Here is a 22,420-nt window from a genome sequence, read left to right as displayed (position 1 = left end):
CTACAAACAAAACACTTTGCAGAGAATTCAGCTACAAATAAATCAGCTTGTAGAGAGATCAGTTACACACAAATCAACCTGTAGAGAGATAAACTAGAAACAAATCACCCTGTAGAGAGTTCAGCTACAAGCAAAACACCCTGTAGAGAGTTCAGCAACAAAGAAACCACCATGTAGAGAGTTCAGCTGCAAACAAATCACCTTATAGAGAGTTCAGCTACAAACAAATCACCCTGTAGAGAGATCAGCTAGAAACTAGACACAATGTAAGGAGTTCAGCTACAAGCAAATCACCCTTTAGTGAGTTCAGCTACAAACAAATCAACCTGCAGTGAGATCACCTACAAAAAAAGCACCTTGTACAGAGTTCAGCTACAAACAAATTACCCTGTAGAGAGATCGGCTACAAACAAATCAACCTGTAGAATGATCAGCTACACACAAATCAATTTGTAGAGAGATCAGCTACAAACAAATCACCCTGTAGAGAGATCAGCTAGAAACTAGACACAATGTAAGGAGTTCAGCTACAAAGAAACTATCATGTAGAGAGTTGCAGCTTCAAACAAATCACCTGTAGAGAGTTCAGCTACAAACAAATCTCCCTGTAGAGAGATCAGCTAGAAGAAGTTACCTTGTAGATAGTTCAGCTACAAACAAATCTCCCTGTAGAGAGATCAGCTAGAAGAAATTACCTTGAAGAGAGTTCAGCTACAAAGAAACCACCATGTAGAGAGTTCAGCTGCAAAGAAATCACCCTGTAGAAAATTCAGCCACAAACAAATTGCCCTGTAGAAAGATCAGTTAGAAGAAGTTACCTTGTAGGGAGTTCAGCTACAAAGAAACCATTCTGTAAAGAGCTCAGCTGCAAGCAAATCACCTGGACAGAATTCAGCTACAAACAAATCACCCTGTAGAGAGATCAGCTAGAAGAAGTTACCTTGTAGAGTGTTCGGTTAAAAAGAAACCACCATGGAGATTTCTGTAATAAAAATATATGTATTATATATATAATTTGTACATTTACTGATAAAATATTTAAAGTACATCTACTTCATCTTTTCTTCTTCCTGTGGTAAAGAAAAAAAGTAAGGTTAAAAAAGTCCCTTGGGGTATACAAATACAAAAAGAAATGAAATCTAATCCAAAACAGCCAAGCTGTAAAAAAAGTGTGCGGCCCTCAAAAAGGCTATGGTGAAAAAAGATGTGAAATCCAAGGTGGCAGCCAAGAAATGGCTGTGATGGTAGGTTAATGGTAAAAATTTTAATAAAGACAATTTCAAGTGAATTTTTGTGCCGTTTGGTCCAGGCACAAAATTCACCTGAATTGTCATTATTAAAATTTTTACCATTAACCTACCATCACAGCCATTTCTTGGCCGCCACCTTGGATTTCACATCTTTTTTCACCATAGCCTTTTTGAGGGCCGCACAGTTTTTTTACAGCTTGGCTGTTTTGGATTAGATATATATTAGCAAGAGTTCATAATATAGAAATATTATGAACTCTTGATATTAGGTATTTTGATTTTCCAGGTCAGTTTACATGCTACATGTAAGAAATATATTTGGGGCCATATACGTATGTCATACATTCTATTCAGTGCCCACTTGTTATTTAGCAGGAGGTGTCCTGATGTTTAAGGTTACAACTTTATGTGGGTTCCCCACCAGACATTTGGGATACTCTTGCTTGATAGATTTGTGTTGTGTTGTATAATTAAAATATCTTCAATTGTTGCGACTTCTTGGGACCCCTTAAGAAAAAGTGTATTTAAACATATTATTTTCACTTTATTTCTCTACCTTGTGTTATACACCTATACCAGTCAACATACCCATGTTAGTACAGTCATCACTGCATGACATTATCTAATCTGGTTTGCTCCTATGTGTATTTTCTCTGTTCAAACCTCTAACCCAGACAATAACTTTTAAAGACACAATATGGACACAAGCCCAAATGTCTGATATACAAGTTGTTAAAGCATGAAGAATGTAAGTTCAAGGCATTTTAAACATAAATCATTTAGTACCACGCCCCATGTGAGCATTTATAATTGCCAGATGTCTTATAAACAAGATGTGATAGCATGAAGAATGTACAGTCATCAGGAAAACATAATCTTCAGTTAACACTCCACTATTTAGTGCCATGCACCATGCAAGCAATTAGAATTGTCTTTTATTTTATTTAAGGCTAAGTGAATCTGGTGTACTATAGAGATAACGGAACGCAAGAAGACCTGTCAAACAACAAGTGTCCACCAAACATAATGCATGACATGGTAAATATTTTTCTTAGCTATAGTATACAACAGGAAAATCACCTTGTACCAATTCCTACTTTTAAGCTAAGCCAGTACCTGATATATTGCTTGTCCCATTTTTCAACCAATACCTGATTGTAGGGCTCTTAATTGCACTTGTGCATAAAAGTACAGCTTTATCACTGTGGGCTTGTACAGCTGCTAATCGGACAACTGGGCTAGGACTGCAATTGTCACTGTTACAAGTTGGGTTTGTGGTCACGATGAATCATAAACAAATTATCAAGTACATGCCAGAGCTGACACTAGCTCTCCAAAAACAGTAACTCATAGCCCATTCAGTTACAACTGATAATTTTTTTTCTGACTGAATTATCAGTACAACTTTAATCAAGAATGGAAAATGGTGCAAAACCAGAGTGGATATCTGATACAAGAGTATCCCAAGTAACTGAAATGTCTGGTGGAGAATCTCGCATAAACATATAGCTAAACTCAAACATTAGGACGCCTGCTAAATAACAAGTGGGGACTGAATAGAATGTATCCAAAAATATTTTTTACATAAACTGACCTAGAATATTTATACAATGATGAACAAATACAAGTGGCACCTGTAAAATCAATGGATCCTAAGATCATTTTCTGTACATCAACTTACCTGGCATGGAACATCGAACAATGGTGCAAAATGTGATATCTGATGATAAGACGTTGCATAATCATTCCAGGGCTAAAACCATTGCTACATGTAAACAACTCACAGTAGAGGCCACGTATCTGGTTATGCACTTCATATAGTTTCTTGGCCGTGTGACTCACTACCATGAGTCTTGATATGAACAAAATACATAGCATATTTTTAAAAGTACTTTTATTTGTTTCTTTTCACTTCATATTTCCAGTGGACCTATACTTCCTCCAAATTAACTTTTAAAGCTAGGCTTCTTTTGTAGCTGAGGACCTTTCTAAGGTGGTGTTTAGGTAAGTGTTCTATTAGGATTTGGCCAAAAACATAAGCGATCTCTGTTATGAACCACAAACAGTTAACATGCAGAATTTAATTGTTAGTTTGTAAACTAAAACATGTTGCATAGTAATTCTAATTCAAAACCTTCTATTAATACAGGAAAATATTGTATGTGCATTAAAGTGATGCTGCTAAACATAAAGAGAAGGTGGATTAATGGCTTGTAGTGATCTAAATTTTATTTTCTCAACAAAATCTAGTGATTGCACAAATAACACCATGTAGAATAGTTGTAGATTATGCCGGAATTACATCAATTTGCATGCAGCCGGTATTAGAGAACAGAAATTTTGCATGATATATTCTATAAACACTGACTTCAACCACATTGTTATGTTACTATAAATATTCCATGCCTTATACACTGTAACCACAATGAAAACGTCTTATCAGCCACACCCAATCTATGAATTTATTGTCACACCCTATCTTTGTACTCAGTTTTGATGTATGTATATAGCTACCGACTAGCTATAATTAGAGTTAGCATAGAGTTAGCTAAGTGTGTAATTAATAATCAATAATCACCTCCCGCCCGCATCACTTTTTGTCCCATTGGGTGATGTGAAACAAGCAATCAGTGTAACAATGATTCCCATATAGAATCTATTGTCGCGCTATTAGCTGCGTGACGGTAAGGTCAGGCGTCCCGTAAATATACGTGTTTTTTCTTCTGAAAACCTCTAACATGTATGCAAAATCGGCCATGCAGTACACCGCTATTTTTCCGTGTATTGGGTGGGTCTGGTGCAACTCCAATAGATAACATTGGCCCGCGCAAAGGAGGCGCCATGACGTCAGTAAAACAATGAAATATTCGTAACACTCCTGCTCCGGTGGTGAGTCTTGTTATGCGATGAGCCGGATGGACTTTCAGTCTTAAAAGAGCAAATTAAGATTCATGTAAAGGATAAACAGATCGAAACCATCTCGAGTTTACTTATGACGTCATTGACACCTCCTTTGCGGCCAATGTTATTCAATTAGCGACTGGGGACGTCTCAGAAGTAAACAGCTAGCTATTGGAGTTGCACCAGACCCTCTCAGTTTCCCAACCCAATACACGGAAAAAAGCGGCCTGGCCACGTGAGACTAAGTGTTTATCACTGACGCAACCAAATCTTTTGCATGCATGTATAGCATATATAATTATAGCATGCATGCATGCAACTTGATTGACTTAAATTAGCCTTATAGGTACTGTGACGACATAGCTCTATCTAAAACTGGGTTGCAACTTACAAATTGTTCTACTGATTTTTTTTTGTGTCTATATGATATAGCTAAGGTCCAAGATGATCCGACGATTAATTCTTGGATTAATTGTAGTTGGTATTGCTTACGGCCAAAGCCCAATAGTGACATGTGGTGATGCTAGAACAGCGTTGGGGAGCATGAGTGCGTGCAACACGACCTGGACCAATGTCCGTGCTGCACTTTTAGGTGGAATAGCTATCTCTAACGCCGATACAACCGCTTTGTGTGCTGATTTGTGTGCTCATACCGTCCTACAGATGGTAGAGTAAGCGATCTATTGTCGGACACCATCTATAATCGGACACTTTTTCTCAGAAACTACCACGCCGAATCTTCTGAATTTTTCCACAGATAAACTTCACACTTAGCCTAGCAATGTACCAAAATGTGGGCTGGAAAGCTTTTGTGGTTGCTTTGCTACAGCCGATTAAAGTGACTGTCCGAAAACCTCTAATATCGGAAGTTTACCTCTTTTATCGGACACCGCCCAGCAATCCTCCACTAAAAGATGAAATTCCTCACAACCACCACTGACTGTTAGGGGAATACATATACTTTCTAAGCAGCCATAGTTTGTTTCATTCCTCTACTCGTAAGCAGAGCTACAACCATTAATATTCGGGTGTGTCGCGACCTCTATAATCGGACAGGGCAGAATTTCATTTCACGCGGTTTTATCACTTCAAAGCTACCTTTTAGGTATAATTAGCCATGAAAATGAAAAGTGTGGTACAAAATCTAATTGGATTTCCAAGGAGTCGTAAAATTTTACCATTTTAGCGATCAGTATGCTACTGTGGGACTCCACAAAATGACTTATGAACTGTTCCAAAGAACTTTTAGCACTGAAATACATGGGTGTATAGCACAAAGGGGAGGGGCTAAAGTCCCTCCACTTCCAATTATCAAGATATACTCTAATAGAGCAGTCAACTACTCTAATAGAACAGTCATGTGTTCAAATAAGTATTTAGATACATTTTTGAATAAAATTTCAACCTTGGTACATCAAAATGAATTTCAGAAGGCTAATTTTCAAAGCTTTTTTGGGAGTCATGCTCCCAGACCCTCTTGATAGTGCATGCTTTAGATGATGATAACTGTATACTTATCACACTGCAAACTGTATGAACCAGCTACCATTCTAGCTTGTAAATCCCTTATGCACCTTATTTCTGCTATATCCCTTGCAGCCATGCATGTCACACATACTATACAATGTGCTCAATGAAAGGTATGATTTCGCTTAATTAAAAATAAGACATGCATGCATGTGTATATAGCTAATTTGCAGGTACAAAACAAAACTTGTACATTGCTAAGAACTCCTATCATCCAGTCAAGAAATTGGGCCACATATAAGAGATGCAAAGAATGACATCACATGTTCATGTCCTGGAGTAACAACCAGCAAGGATGACTATCACTATATACATTTGCCATTTCTGCAAACAACCATCCCAGCAGTTAATTACGATCCAGATTGGAGCTAATTGTGTGCTTTTAACCTACATTATACACTTGTCACAGCTATATCTATATAGTGCACATGCCATGCCTTTCTTTGGTTCATTTTAAAAATCTGTAATATCTTCTAGCTACTTACTAGCTGTATAGCTATATCACAGTAAGTGCATGTAGCTAGTTGTTTATTTCATACAAAACTATACCTTTTGTTTAGCATGTTGCAAAGCATGTGTGACATGCATGGCTGTAAGAGCAGATAGCCAAAGTTAATTAGGTGCATGAAAGGCTTAAGTAGCATGGCTGGTAGAGAGTGAGAAGCATTCTTACCATGCAAAGCATGTTCTATCAAGGGAGTCTGGGGGAATACCCCCAACAGGAAAGTTGAAGAATGGTCTTCTGAAATTGATTTTGGTAACAAAGGTGACTGAATTTTACTAAAACCTGAATCTAAATGTTTGATTGGACACATGACTGCTCTATTAGAGTAGCTGACTGCTCTATTAGAGTATATCTTGATAATTGGAAGTGGAGGGGTGGAAGGACTTTAGTTCCTCCCCTTTGTGCTATACATCCATGCATTTCAGTGCTAAAAGTTCTTCGGAACAGTCCATAAGTCATTTTGTGGAGTCCCACAGTAGCATACTGATCGCTAAAATGGTAAAATTTTACGACTCCTTGGAAATCCAATTAGATTTTGTACCACATCTTTCATTTTCATGGCTAATTATACCTAAAAGGTAGCTTTGAAGTGATAAAACCGCGTGAAATGAAATTCTTCCCTGTCCGATTACAGAGGTCGCGACACACCCGAATATTAATGGTTGTAGCTCCGCTTACGAGTGGAGGAATGAAACAAACTATGGCTGCTTAGAAAGTACATGTATTCCCCTAACAGTCAGTGGTGGTTGTGAGGAATTTCATCTTTTAGTGGAGGATTGCTGGGCGGTGTCCGATAAAAGAGGTAAACTTCCGATATTATAGTAGGCATTCCAGACTGATCTTAAGATTTTGGAAAAACGGGCTTTTTATATGCTCAATAGATAGAGTATTGATTGCTGATCTCAGAAATATATAGTTTGTTGGGTTGGAATTAGCTACTTTGGCATGCACAGTGCTTAAAAACTGAAAAAAGGTACATTTTTTCTCCAGGGCTCCCCATACATTTTACAGGGGAAAATGGCACAATTGAATCAGGAAGCCATCTAGCAGTCTGGACTATCTTGAAACTGCAGTTGCTTCTAGCTGCAAGTTTGTACATGTAATGAGAGTAACTTCAGGTCTTATTGGATCTCAGCGATCTTTGTATGCTTTGTGGTGAGCAAATATGTTTCACCTACTGCACACTTCTCAATACAATGGTGTATGCTCATAGGCAAGTGGCTATCTCAAGTTGGTAAAAACATCAAGTTAACAACTTATAAAGGTAAACAACTAAAGTGGAGGTGCCACAATGATGCAACAATACCTAAGGTGGAGTTGTGGTTTCAATTATGGCATTGTTATGCCGACTTTGAAGTGGTTTATACTTTTGAGCTGATGAAACAACCATCAGAAAATTGCTCTGGAGCTGAAAATCGCTAACCCGAGCGAAGTAACTACGCACTTTAAAGTAAGCACCAGTGACTACCTTCCACCCGACCGTACGTTTTTTAAAGTTTTAAAGTATTCTACATACATTACAAGGCTTGAAAAGATTACAAAACAACACAAAACTTACTTATATGTAACGCGCACGATAAAACTAAGATTTTGATGATGATCAGCGTGTGGACAAACCCCACAGCGATTTTCACCCTCATTGGAGCTCGGACGACGGAGCAATCCCAAGTTAAACACGAGTTGTCATTTTGTGCCAGGGTTCTATTGGGGAATATACGGAGAATTTTTTAATTAAAAAATCTCGGATACTGGAATGCCTAATTATAGAGGTTTTCGGACAGTCACTTTAATCGGCTGTAGCAAAGCAACCACAAAAGCTTTCCAGCCCAAATTTTGGTACATTGCTAGGCTAAGTATGAAGTTATCTGTGGTAAAATTCAGAAGATTCGGCTTGGTAGTTTCTGAGAAAAAGTGTCCGATTATAGATGGTGTCCGACAATAGATCGCTTACTCTATACAGGTGTGCCTCAGAAGTAGGGGTAAGTTCATACTATACTATAGCTATATATGGCTAGGCTTATATATGTATATATTGCATGCCGCCGGCATTGCTATAGCTAGATATATAACTTATATAACTATAATAGCTACAAGTATTATGATGTTGTATATATATGTTGCACTACATGTGACAAGCAAAAAGTATTTCAGTCACGAGTCATTAGCTAATTTGTGCATGCACCTGATCGGCGCACTTGAAACCATGCATGCATGCAATCAGTGACGCGCCTCCTCGTTCATGCCGGCGAGTACAGAGTAGTTTAAGTCTTATTTATATTATTTGTTTTACAGCATACATACAAGACACGTAGAGTATAAGCATTAGTAGTCCTCAAAATCTAGTGGATGCTGAAGCTCCACTTCCAGTGCCAGTGGCCAGGAGTAAGTAGTTAAGATTAGTTATAGTTAGTTACTTATATAAACTCATTTAAAGCAAGGGTTACAGGTGATCAAAGTTGGGAGGTTTGGGGGACTTATTACAATTACAACAGGGACAGACAAAAGAAAAGGTGCATGCATTGTCAGGATCAAAATTCTGTTCAAAATGATTCCATAGAAAGTTTGTAAGTTTGTACTTGATAGTAGGTAGCAGGGGCGGATCCAGGGGGGGGGGCTTTGGGGGCTGAAGCCCCCCCCCCCCCTTCATATTTAGGCTTTACTTGATCAATATGCTGAGTATTATAATGAAATTTTGTCTTAGCATAATTATATGATCACTAATAATACAAATACTCATAAAACCACCTTATAAACATCTTTCCAAGGTATTATCAGTGGATTTATGCTAAAATTTATGCAACAAAGGACCCGAATCAGCATTGGAGGTTTACAAGATCGAGATACTCTAATAGAGCAGTCAGCTAACTACTCTAATAGAACATTCACTGGAAACATGTAGTTGGTTCTGTTATGGAATTTTTCCAAATCTGCTTGCACCTATACATGCAATGAAATGAATTGGTCTGTTTAAAGGGCTTCATTCATCTACTTGTGTATGACAATACTTAATTCAGGTTCACAATTTCCATTGAAAATGCTCTCAGATTCAATCTTGTATTGTTCAAGTTTCAAAATTTTCCACTTTCAACATTATTATTCTAACATGCATCTATTCAGTGTTGTGCAATTGTGAGAGGGGTGCATCATGTACTTGGTTGTCTGTACCTACCCAAATTTTTCCATTAGCAAAATGCTTCAGAGAGCCATACCTATAATCTAAAGGCAGTATATAAAATATCTACAGGCAGAAAATATTATGAATTTTATGTGGAAATGTCTCCAAATTGCAGTGTTTTAGCATCTATTTTTCAAAATTTTCCTGGGGGGGCATGCCCCCAGACCCCCCTAGTTCCAGCATGCTTCGCATGCTGGGAAGTGTGCTTCGCTATCTCTACCCAAGAGATTAGTACCTTGAGTTAGCCCCCCCCCTTTTATAAATCCACATCCGCCCCTGGGTAGGATAAGATTGTAATTTGTTATTGGTAAAACATTTCCATATACGAGGGAGTCTGCTTAGATAGCTACGAGGTCATAAAGATCGAAGACAACACCGGCATGCAGGTTTAGGTAGCAAGGAACACAATTTTAGGAGGGTGCTAATTGAGTTAGACATGTACGTATATTGTTTGTTCCCCCCACACTAATTACATTTATATCAATAAATTGGAATCTGTTCAAAGGAGAACAGCCAAGCAGATATGTAATGTCTGACTTTAATAGATACAGCAGCATTAGTGATATGTTGTCAACTTTGCAGTGGGACAGTTTGAAGAAGAAAAGACAGTCTGTGTTTTCTACAATATGACTGTATGTGTGAGAGAGAACCATCATTATTAAATGAGGAAACTTGTAAATACATTACAATATGATGAGACCTTAGTCTCGTGCGACCACAGCCAGATTCTTTAAAGCGATCTGTGTGGGCATGGCAAAGTTAAACAAACAAGCAAACAAAAAAGACCTTAAACAGCATACAAAAATAGAAAGTTTGCTACATTCAGGGGCGGATCCAGGATTTTTCAAGAGGGGGGTCTCCGAGCTGGGTGGAGGGTTACCCCCCTAAAGTTCACATAATTATTCAACTCAGCCTACGGCTGTACGTAGCATTCATACATAAAATGTGCCCTTAGGCAAACTTTAACAAGCACGATGTGTGCATCTATCTATCTATAACTAGCTGAAAACCTACACTGTTGTTTGTGCAGCTTATTGCTATATATACTACGCTATTGTAGACTTATAGCTTATTACATACAAAACTTCCTGGCACACAGTAGTCATGACGAATAATGGAGGAGCACTTGTTCATCACACCATAGATTTTCGATCACACTTCTTGCTTGCCGTCACCCTCAGTGCAGAAGTGGCACCAAATGTGAACCTTGTGCAAGTGCGAGTGAAGTTGATCTTCCTGACCTAGTTGAAGAACTACTGAAGTAGCTAACTCCTGTGTCACTTTGTAATTCATATTGCCGAGTGTGATGACCGGAATTGTGTCTTCTGGGTGAGGTCTCCAGAACAGCCGAGTAATATCACGTGCCCATATTGACCAAAGGCGAAGTCAGGTGCATTACCACAAAAGAAAAGTACCCGCAGTAAAACACTCTTTATATACAAATCAGATGCACCTTTACAACAATATCAGTGATTACAAATGCCATTGCTCCCTTGCAGCTGCCAGCTCTTCTACACATAGTAAGCGTGCATGTGTCTTCCGCCATTTGGTAAACTTTAAACAATCCATATCACATGAGCTATCATCATGTGATGCTATATCATAGTTAGGACTGCTCTATAAGAGTATATCGATCTTTCGCGGTCTGTTGTTTTCCTCCATACACCGTTTCTGTCTTATATTTCCTGATCGAGGTTCAACCCGGAGGGAGGGGTCTTGAGACCCCAGAGACCCCCCTCTGGATCCGCCCCTGACATTATTACATAAACTATGCTGTCCACTCACTGCAAGAAAATTTTCTGTGAGCAAGATATGCGTGTCTTAGCAGTATCGTCAAAAGTCTGTCGAATAGAAGACTTGGTGGTGGCTGAAGGCTGGATGAAATCAACAAAACTCTGAATACAGTTGGGCTGATAGTGTCCTAACACACTAATTTCAACTGTTTTGTAATAGTTATCTAATCCAAAACAGCCAAGCTGTAAAAAAAGTGTGCGGCCCTCAGAAAGGCTATGGTGAAAAAAGATGTGAAATCCAAGGTGGCGGCCAAGAAATGGCTGTGATGGTAGGTTAATGGTAAAAATTTTAATAACGACAATTCAGGTGAATTTTTGTGCCGCTTCACAAAATTTACCTAAATTGTCATTATTAAAATTTTTACCATTAACCTACCATCACAGCCATTTCTTGGCTGCCACCTTGGATTTCACATCTTTTTTCACCATAGCCTTTCTGAGGGCCGCACACTTTTTTTACAGCTTGGCTGTTTTGGATTAGATTTCATTTCTTTTTGTATTTGTATACCCCAAAGCCGGCCTATGGCCAACTTTGGGACTTTTTTAACCTATGTTTTTTTCTTTACTACAGGAAGAAGAAAAGATGAAGTAGATGTACTTTAAATATTTTATCAGTAAATGTACAAATTATATATACTGTATAATACATATGTGACCGGATTTGCGAAACGGGGTCTTCCACACACATCCAATTTGCCAACTTTGACAATTGATAACTTCAGATTGGAAAGAGCTATTGCCTTGAATGTTGGACAGTGGTGAGCACCACTATAGCTGAATACGTGGTGAAATTTTCAGGTTAATATGTTACTTGAACACTGAGTTATGGTCTCCAACGGTTACGGAATTGGATGTGTGTGGAAGACCCCTTTTCGCAAATCCGGTCACATAATATTATATTGATTAAAGAAATCTCCATGGTGGTTTCTTTGTAACTGAACACTCTACAAGGTGACTTCTTCTAATTGCTCTCTCTACAGGGTGAATTGTTTGTAGCTGAACGATCTACAAGGTAACTTCTTCTAGCTGATCTCTCTACAGGGTGATGTGTTTGTAGCTGAATTCTGTATAGGTGATTTGTTTGCAGCTGAGCTCTTTACAGAATGGTTTCTTTGTAGCTGAACTCTCTAAAAGGTAACTTCTTCTAACTGATCTTTCTACAGGGCAATTTGTTTCTGGCAGAATTTTCTACAGGGTGATTTCTTTGCAGCTGAACTCTCTACATGGTGGTTTCTTTGTAGCTGAACTCTCTACAAGGTAATTTCTTCTAGTTGATCTCTCTACAGGGAGATTTGTTTGTAGCTGAACTATCTACAAGGTAACTTCTTATAGCTGATCTCTCTACAGGGTGATTTGTTCGTAGTTGAATTCTGTACAGGTGATTTGTTTGCAGCTGAGCTCTTTACAAAATGGTTTCTTTGTAGCTGAACTTTCTCCAAGGTAACTTCTTCTAACTGATCTTTCTACAGGGTGATTTGTTTGTAGCTGAACTATCTACAAGGTAATTTCTTCTAGCTGATCTCTCTACAGGGTGATTTGTTTGTAGCTGAATTCTGTACAAGTGATTTGTTTGCAGCTGAGCTCTTTACAGAATGGTTTCTTTGCAGCTGAACTCTCTACAGGGTGATTTGTTTGTAGCTGAAATCCCTACAAGGTAACTTCTTCTAGCTGATCTTTCTACAGGGCGATTTGTTTGTAGCTGAGTTCTCTACAGGGTGTTTGTTTGCAGCTGAATTCTCTACATGGTGGTTTCTTTATAGCTGAACTCTCTACAAGGTGACTTCTTCTAGCTGATCTCTCTACAGGGTGATTTGTTTGTAGCTGAACTCTCTACAGGTGATTTGTTTGTAGCTGAACTCTCTACAAGGCGATACTTCTAGGTGATCTCTCTACAGGATTCCTTGTTTCTAACTGAACTCTCAACAGGGTGATCTGTTCATAGCTGAACTTTCTACTGGGTGATTTGTTTGCAGCTGAACTCTCTAAATGGTGGTTTCTTTGTAGCTGAACTCTCTACAACGTGACTTCTTCTAGCTGAACTCTCTACAACGTGACTTGTTTCTAGCTGATCTCTCTATAGGGTGACTTGTTTCTAGCTGAACTCTCTACAGGTGATTTGTTTGTAGCTGAACTCTCTACATGGTGGTTTTGTTGTAGCTGAACTCTCTACAAGGTAACTTCTTCTAGCTGATCTTTTTACACTGCATATTTGTTTGTAGCTGAGTTCTCTACAGGGTGATTTGTTTGCAGCTGAACTCTCTACATGGGAGTTTCATTGTAGCTGAACTCTCTACAATGTGACTTCTTCTAGCTGAACTCTCTACAGGGTGACTTGTTTCTAGCTGAACTCTCTATAGGTGATTTGTTTGCAGCTGAACTCTCTACATGGTGGTTTCTTTGTAGCTGAACTCTCTACAAGGTAACTTCTTCTAGCCGATCTTTCTACAAGGTGATTGAGTTTTTTGCAGCTGAACTCTTTACATGGTGGTTGCTTTGTAGCTGAATTCTCTAAAAGGTGACTTCTTCTAGCTGAACTCTCTACAGGATGATTTGTTTGCAGCTGAACTCTCTACGTGGTAGTTTTTTTGTAGCTGAACTCTCTACAATGTGACTTCTTCTAGCTGAACTCTCTACAGGGTGACTTGTTTTTAGCTGATCTCTCTACAGGGTGACTTGTTTCTAGCTGAACTCTCTACAGGTGATTTGTTTGCAGCTGAACTCTCTACATGGTGGTTTCTTTGTAGCTGAACTCTCTACAAGGTAACTTCTTCTAGCTGATCTTTCTACAGGGTGATTTGTTTGTAGCTGAATTCTCTATAGGGTGATTTATTTGCAGCTTAACTCTCTACAAGGTGACTTCTTCTAGCTGAACTCTCAACAGAGTGATTGATTTTTTTGCAGCTGAACTCTCTACATGGTGGTTTCTTTGTAACTGAACTGTCTACAGGGTGATTTGTTTGTAGCTAAACTCTCTACAGGGTGATTTGTTTGTAGCTGAACTCTCTACAGGGTGATCTGTTCATAGCTGAACTCCCTATAAGGTAACTTCTTCTAGCTAATCTTTCTACAGGGCGATTTGTTTGTAGCTGAGTTCTCTACAGGGTGATTTGTTTGTGGCTGAACTCTACATGGTAGTTTCTTTGTAGCTCTACAATGTGACTTCTTCTAGCTGAACTCTCTACAAGGTGACTTGTTTCTAGCTGATCTCCCTACAGGGTGACTTGTTTCTAGCTGAACTCTCTATAGGTGATTTGTTTGCAGCTTAACTCTCTACAGGCGATTTGTTTGCAGCTGAACTCTCTACATGATGGTTTCTTTGTAGCTGACCTCTCTACAAGGTAATTCTTCTAGCTGATCTCTCTACAGGCCGATTTGTTTTTAGCTGAACTCTCTACATGATGGTTTCTTTGTAGCTGAACTCTCTACAAGGTGATTTCTTCTGTAGCTGATCTTTCTACAGGGTGATTTGTTTGTAGTTGAACTCTCTACATGATAGTTTCTTTGTAGCTGAACTCTCTACAAGGTGATTTCTTCTATAGCTGATCTTTCTACAGGGTGATTTGTTTGTAGTTGAACTATCTACATGATGGTTTCTTTGTAGCTGAACTCTCTACAAGGTAACTTCTTCTAGCTGATCTCTCTACAGGACAATTTGTTTGTACCTGAACTCTCACATGATTGCTTCTTTGAAGCTGAACTCTCTACAAGGTGATTTCTTCTAGCTGATCTTTCTACAGGGTGATTTGTTTGTAGCAGAACTCTCTACAAGGAAACTTCTTCTAGCTGATCTCTCTACAGGGTGACTTGTTTCTAGCTGAACTCTCTATACATGATTTTTTTTGCGGCTGAATTCTCTACATGATGGTTTCTTTGTAGCTGAACTCTCTACAAGGTAACTTCTTCTAGCTGATCTCTTTACAGGGTGAATTGTTTGTAGCTGAACGATCTACAAGGTAACTTCTTCTAACTGATCTCTCTACAGGGTGATTTGTCTGTAGCTGAACTCTCTACAAGGAAACCTCTTTTAACTGAGCTCTGTACAGGGTGAATTGTTTGTAGCTGAACTATCTACAAGGTAACTTCTTCTAGCTGATCTCTCTACAGGATGATTTGTTTGTAGCTGAACTATCTACAAGGTAACTTCTTCTAGCTGATCTCTCTACAGGGTGATTTGTTTGTAGCTGAATTCTGTATAGGTGATTTGTTTGCAGCTGAGCTCTTTACAGAATGGTTTCTTTGTAGCTGAACTCTCTACAAGGTAACTTCTTCTAGCTGATGTATCTACAGGGTCACTAGTTTGTAGCTGAATTCTCTACATGATGGTTTCTTTGTAACTGAACTATCTATAAGGTGACATCTTCTAGCTGATCTTTCAACAGGGTGATTTGTTTGTAACTGAACTCTCTACAAGAAAACTTCTTCTAACTGATGTCTGAACAGGGTGAATTGTTTGTAGCTGAACTCTCTACAGGGTGATTTGTTTGTAGCTGATCTCTATACAGGTTACTTATTTCTAACTGATCTCTTGAATTCTGTTCAGGGTGACTTCTCTATCAGGATGACTGCTCTATTAGGATGACTGCTCTATTAGAGTATCTCGATCTCGCACTTGCTATATACACCAAGTTGGATTTCGTGTTATAACTCCGTGGCTTTAAGTCTGATTTTTCTACACCATTGAAGAGCCTTTCTAAGATGATAACTCCATCTGTACAGCGATTTTCAAAGCATTACCCCAAGTGGTTTATCTGGTAGGCGTGGCAAGCATAATAATAATAATAATAATAATAAAAATTAGCTAATTTCGATTGAGTAATTGTTACACACTGTTGATTTTTTCGCTGTATCTTCCTGGTTTTTAGCTCGATTTCTTTCAAACCACAAAAGGTTTGAGGTTCAATAGTTAACCTATTCACCCACCGATTTTCAGCTTCTTCCCATATGCGGTTTACCCTGTAGGCGTGACAACATATTGATGTTATTTTTCGTGCATAATCGCTCATAACTCTTTGCCTGTTTATGGTATTCCAGCCAAAGTTGGTACAGAGATGCGCCTTTATACCCCCCTTCTGTGTGCCAAATAGACGATATGCACACTCTATTACTCGAACGAAAAATGATCAATTAAGCGTAGACGGCGCAAAACTCGACGGTACCTTAAAAGCGGAAGTCCCATACAAAAGTATGGGAAGCAAATGCGGCTCGAGCAATAACTCACCACTCGAGCTAAGGACAGGCCATCTCGCTTGCCATACACTTCTTTCCGTGCCAAAGAAGTGTATGGCAAGCAAGACGGCCTGTCCTTAGCTCGAGTGGTGAGTTATTGCTCGAGCCGCATTTGCTTCCCATACTTTTGTATGGGACTTCCGCTTTTAAGGTACCGTCGAGTTTTGCGCCGTCTACGCTTAATTGATCATTTTTCGTTCGAGTAATAGAGTGTGCATATCGTCTATTTCAAGGCACTCGGATAACGCGTTCGGGTTTTATAGCAGTTTTTGTAAGTGTGCGAAAAGAGGAAGAAAAATAAGAAGAAGAAGAAAAACGAAGAAACTAAGCCAATTTTTGAAGTCGGATATCTCAGGAATGCCTGAAGCGATTTCGCTCAAATTTGGAATGTGGAGTACTGAAGTTGGAGGGAATGTACACAGCAAAATTTGTCTTGTTTCATCAAGGCAGCACAGAGCTACGAAGATGCGAAAATTGCGTTTTCTTTCTTCCTGTCAATATACTCATGGGGTTGCGCGCCGGCTTCTTGGGCCGCACGACACACTATCGTGTGTCTTGATCAATCCTCAAATGATCAAGTTCTGCAAGTAGCTATAAGTACTCTGTCTTATTTTGCTTCCTAGACCTAGCTGCTTCAATGTGATGTTCAGAGCACAAGGGACAATTAAGTCAGTTCCAGTTAAGCTACAAAAGGTGCTTCAGAATTGTAAACAACACTATGTGGTCTGCAACAGGTTTGATGGTACAGTGGCTTGAGGACCTCACTAGCTCACAATCCTGGTAGGTCAGCATACACATGGATATGTTCTATACCATATGCGTATTTTGGGCCATACGCGTATGGTACATACCATATGCGTATACGCGTAAGGTACAACTGTTCTATACCATATGCGTATTTTGTACCGTACGCGTATGGTATGTACCATACGCGTACGGTACGATTTTCCGTACCATACGCGTACGGTATGGACATACGCGTATGGTACGTACCATATGCGTATTATGCCTTTTCTCAGTGTCTTCTAGCCTTACCATCACCTAGCTACAATGGGCTGTCTTTACAAGCATTTCTAGCTGAGTAAACTTAGAACACAACATAATAATCTGCTTACTACTGAGCTATAACTATGTAGATTTATTCATCAGCACACACATGCATTTTATCCTTGCCATGCCCATGCATTTCCCACTATATAGTCCTACACTGATGTACCTAAATCTTATGTACATGATCTCACTTTGTCTGCAGAACTTCACATGAATGGTACTGTGTATGTATGCTACTTTATAGCTATCAGAAACATGCAGATGGTCTCATACTCAATTATAAATGTGGATAACTGCATGACAATGTACAGCACAATTAGGTAAATAAGCGAGGAGAGCAATTACAATGTGCATGGTAGCTAGAAGGTTCTAACTGAATTATACATATACTGCTTGTGCAAAGCTAATAACTTGAAAAATGAACTTTGTAAGTGTCATCAGTTGTGCAACATGCCATGCATGGCTCCTCACTGTATTTGCATTTTGATATACTATATGTACACTCTTCTTTTGAGGATCCAATTTCTTGTTTACGTACACTTTTCTTGATTATACATACTGTAAATAGTACCTTGCACCACTCACATTCATCACACTGGACCTACAGCAAAAATTAATGTGGATGTTAAAGAGTACATTCAGATAAGAGTAGCTAAACACATTGTCTTCCCATCCACAAGCATGACAGTAAGTAGTGAGTAGCTATACAACACACTTATAACAATTAAACAATGCTAGATAATATACATTCATTACTGAATTATTCATTAGAACTCATAACAGAACTCACCATAAAATCTTTGCCATGTTAGGTTTTCCTACTTCATCTCATTAGGCATCTTCCCATCCACAAGCATGACAGTAAGTAGTGAGTAGCTATACAACACACTTATAACAATTAAACAATGCTAGATAATATACATTCATTACTGAATTATTCATTAGAACTCATAAACTCACCATAAAATCTTTGCCATGTTATGTTTTCCTACTTCATCTCATTAGGCAATGTGCATGCCTCATTCAATAGTAAAGATTCAGCAAACTGCAGTTTAAAAAAAAAATATTGCACAATTAATTGCTATGCACATCAGTATTAGAGTATAGCATGTCTTAAGTTACAGCCATGTAGGTTTACATTAATTTGCAAACTGAAACATTACTTTCTCTACAGTTATTATATCTCTTTCCTACCTCCCTCAATGTTATTGTATCAGCATTCTCCAGGTCTTCCTCTGTTTGAGCAATCATTACAATGTACTTCTTGAGCTCATCTGATTGTAATTGTCTGCTCAACACTCCTTTAGTGCATGCCACCAGGCATAAATATCCATTTTTAAGTAACAAATTAAAGGTAAACAATAGATTATATGTAGCAACAATAAAATAAAATATTTAATGAAATAATATGCATATATATATGCCCTGAAAAAATTGGTTTGATTTGCCAATTATTTAATATGGTTGCTATGTTTTAACCAATCAGAATGCAGTATTTTAATGTGTATTTATATGGATAATTATATCAAAATCTTATGCTTATATTTAGCTACAATGCTACCTCTACTGCAGGCTTAGTGTTTATATCACCATGCATTCCTGTTATATTCATTGAAAAATCGTGAATACCAATATGCTGGCACAATTCTAAAGCCTAACAGAAATCAATGTCTTTTGTCCTAAATAATGCTTTAGAAGATCAAACTTCAAATTTCAGTTTCTGAGTAAGGCAAGGAGCATGCTGCTCTTGTTTTATGTTGAAAGGATAATTGGGTACCTTTAAACCCAAACACATTTTTACAAAGTTCATATATACAAGTATAGAGAAGCCTATAGTAGAGTTTTTTGGGTAATATCGCTCTATATATAGTCTTTAATTATTGCATGTACTAATCTTTGACTATCTTCAGGTGTATTTGTAAACACATATGTGTGGGTATTGTTCTAATTGTAGGGAAACATAGGCTCTTGGGCAGACCGTTTATAGGCAAAACAGACCACTGTATATAATATTATTAATCAATAACTGAAAGTACACAATAACAACTAACTCTTACAACTACAGTACACAATATTCAGTAATATTACAGGTATATATGCATAAATTACATTATATTACATCATATCACATCATTACATTACATCATTAACTCTCCATAGCATTATGTAATAATGGCTCTACATAGCATTATGTAATAATGGCTCTACATAGCATTATGTAATAATGGCTCTACATAGCATTATGTAATAACGGCCTAGTTTTTGAATTTTCATTATATCAATTAAACAATGGACCACGAATCCAATAGGAAGCAACATATGTGTAGCAATTGCAGCCAAAATGTACTGTGTGGAAGAAGAAACAAAAAATAAAATTTACCATAATTATGTTGTCAGTGTGTGCAGTTGTGCAGTTGCTATGCAACAGCTAGATAATTTGTGACCGGATTTGCGAAAATGTACCTTTCCACACACAAAATTTAACCCATGAACTTTGGGGTTTCATAAGTTTTTGAACATATACCTTATAATTATCCATGAGTGTACAGTAGCTACTATAGTATCTAGCAGCATTTTGATACTAAGAGCAAGTTTATCAGTGTAAGGAGTCAAGTGTTACACCATTTTGTTTGATGGTATGTAAAATGTGTGGAAAAGGTACCTTTTCACAAATCTGGTCATTTTAACTCAACTATTCTAAAGAACGTACAGTATGCCAGCTTGTGTATTTTCAAATCAATAGCATTTCCACTATGGAGAAATGAAGTCATTTGTTATAAAAATGTGAGATGAAAATCCATGGCAAATAAGGCAGTAGACAGCTGGATGAGCCAATAAATCAATATGTACAAAAGTCAGAAGATATCAAGAAAATAATCTACACACTGTAAAAAAGGATTTTTCATTTTAACAAAGAACTTGTTATCCCTGCTGCAAAAAAACAGCAAACACTTCATTTATTAAAATAACAACAGGGAATTTTTGTTGTTGTAACATTATTTCCTTGTTAAAGTAAAAAATTGTCGTTACACTAACAGTCACTTTTTGTTAAAACATCTAGAATGTTAAAACAGCAATTAACAGTTCTGCTGAAACAACGTATGCTTTTTGTCATTTTTTTGGCATTTTTTACAGTGCAGGTGCTTACATAAACCATCATAATTGTATGGGTGATGGTGTCAGATACTTTGATGAAATGAAATGTTAAACAGACAACGAGATACATTGTTATAGATTATACACCAATGACTATGTATAAATCAAGACATATTATATTTAATTCCCTTCCTTTGATTTATACTTTTCATACTTATACTGTATGTAGCTAGGTGTTATCATGTTTATCGTAAAGCTTCCAACCCAGACGATTGACCTTTATTAATTTTGACTATGTAGAATTCCATCAGATCCTACCAGATCAGCAGGACTTAACACAATTCAAGACTGGATCTGCCAACAGTGTGATGAATTCATGATTGTTTTTATCATAAATAAAGATGTCAGTTTCATCACTTATATATAGTCATGCAAGATATCATGCCATCAATATTCTTTTATTTTAAAGGAATGCTTTATTTTAAATAGGTTTATTATTATTATTATTGGTAATACTGTGTAGACCTCTATACTAGAGTCTATTATTATTATTATTATTATTTATTACAGGTAATTTATAAGGCTAAACAGCCTGTTACACCTGATCAACAGGTAAAAAAAGTACAAGTAGACTAATTACATACATTTATACATAGTGTTAGATGAATATTGGTCAATCAATTTCTTAAAATCATCAACTGATGCTGCACATGCTACTTCTTCGGGTAAATTATTCCATGGTTCAGTGCACAGGTCACAACATACATACAAGTACAAATTAAATAATTGCTGGTTTTTGTTTGAACTGATCAATCTAATTGGAGTCAATCACATTTTGGGGTAGATCATTCCAGATTTTAATTGCTGAAGAGAAAAAGGAGTACATATAAGAATCAATCCTTGTCATTGGTTGTATAAATCTCATATTATGACCTCTGGTACTATGTACATTGGATATGGGTGTCAGAAATGGATTTGCTGGGATATCAACAAGGTAGTTAATTTGCATCATGCAGTAAAGCAAATTATATCTTAATCGCAGTAAAGCTAAATACATCTCAGCTCTAGAGAATAGAATAGCTAAATATGATTGCTCTATTAGAATATCTCGGTCTTCACTGAACAGAAACTGCTAAGCGAGACTAGCGCCTCCCCCTCCCTCTTTCCCGAAAAGAAATGAAAGTAGAGTTCCATCCGGCGTAGTCAATAGGTACGGCAGTGCAAAAACCTTCTGCTTGATGTTATACGCATACCAGGTTAGCTCAGTATACTCAGATGGTACGATTTTCCGTACCATACGCGTATGGCTGTACTGCATGTACGCGTATACGCATATGGTATGTACCATACGCGTATGGTACAAAATACGCATATGGTATAGAACACAACCATACGCGTATGGTACGGAAAATCGTACCATCTGAGTATAGCTAACCTGGACTACCTGGTATTCGTATAACATCAAGCAGAAGGTTTTTGCACTGCCGTACCTATTGACTACGCCGGATGGAACTCTGCTTTCATTTCTTTTCGGGTAAGAGGGAAGGGGAGGCGCTAGTCTTGCTTAGCGGTTTCTGTTCAGTGAAGACCGAGATATTCTAATAGAGCGATCATATTTAGCTATTCTATTCTCTAGAGCTGAGATGTATTTAGCTTTACTGCGATTAAGATATAATTTGCTTTACTGCATGATGCAAATTAACCACCTTGTTGATATCCCAGCAATCCATTTCTGACGCCCATATCCAATGTACATAGTACCAGAGGTCATAATATGAGACTTATGCAACCAATGACACGGATTTATTCTTATAATATATGTACTCCTTTTTCCCTTCAGCAATTAAAATTTGGAATGATCTACCCCAAAATGTGATTGACTCCAATTATTGATCAG

At 37.8% G+C, this 22,420-nt stretch overlaps 1 long non-coding RNA gene across 1 annotated transcript; it reads right to left on the bottom strand.

The window, feature by feature from the left end:
- Positions 1-17,719: 17,719 nt before the first annotated feature.
- Positions 17,720-20,202, bottom strand: LOC136250724 (uncharacterized). Its single transcript, XR_010698682.1, has 4 exons — positions 18,622-20,202; positions 18,388-18,472; positions 18,218-18,303; positions 17,720-18,028 (listed from the first exon to the last, which is right to left on the bottom strand). It is a non-coding gene; the product is annotated as an uncharacterized lncRNA (long non-coding RNA).
- Positions 20,203-22,420: the final 2,218 nt, after the last annotated feature.

Source organism: Dysidea avara, chromosome 3 (assembly GCF_963678975.1).
Source record: "Dysidea avara chromosome 3, odDysAvar1.4, whole genome shotgun sequence".
In the NCBI taxonomy this organism is placed as follows: domain Eukaryota; kingdom Metazoa; phylum Porifera; class Demospongiae; order Dictyoceratida; family Dysideidae; genus Dysidea; species Dysidea avara.
This window is presented reverse-complemented; position numbering and strand designations above follow the sequence as displayed.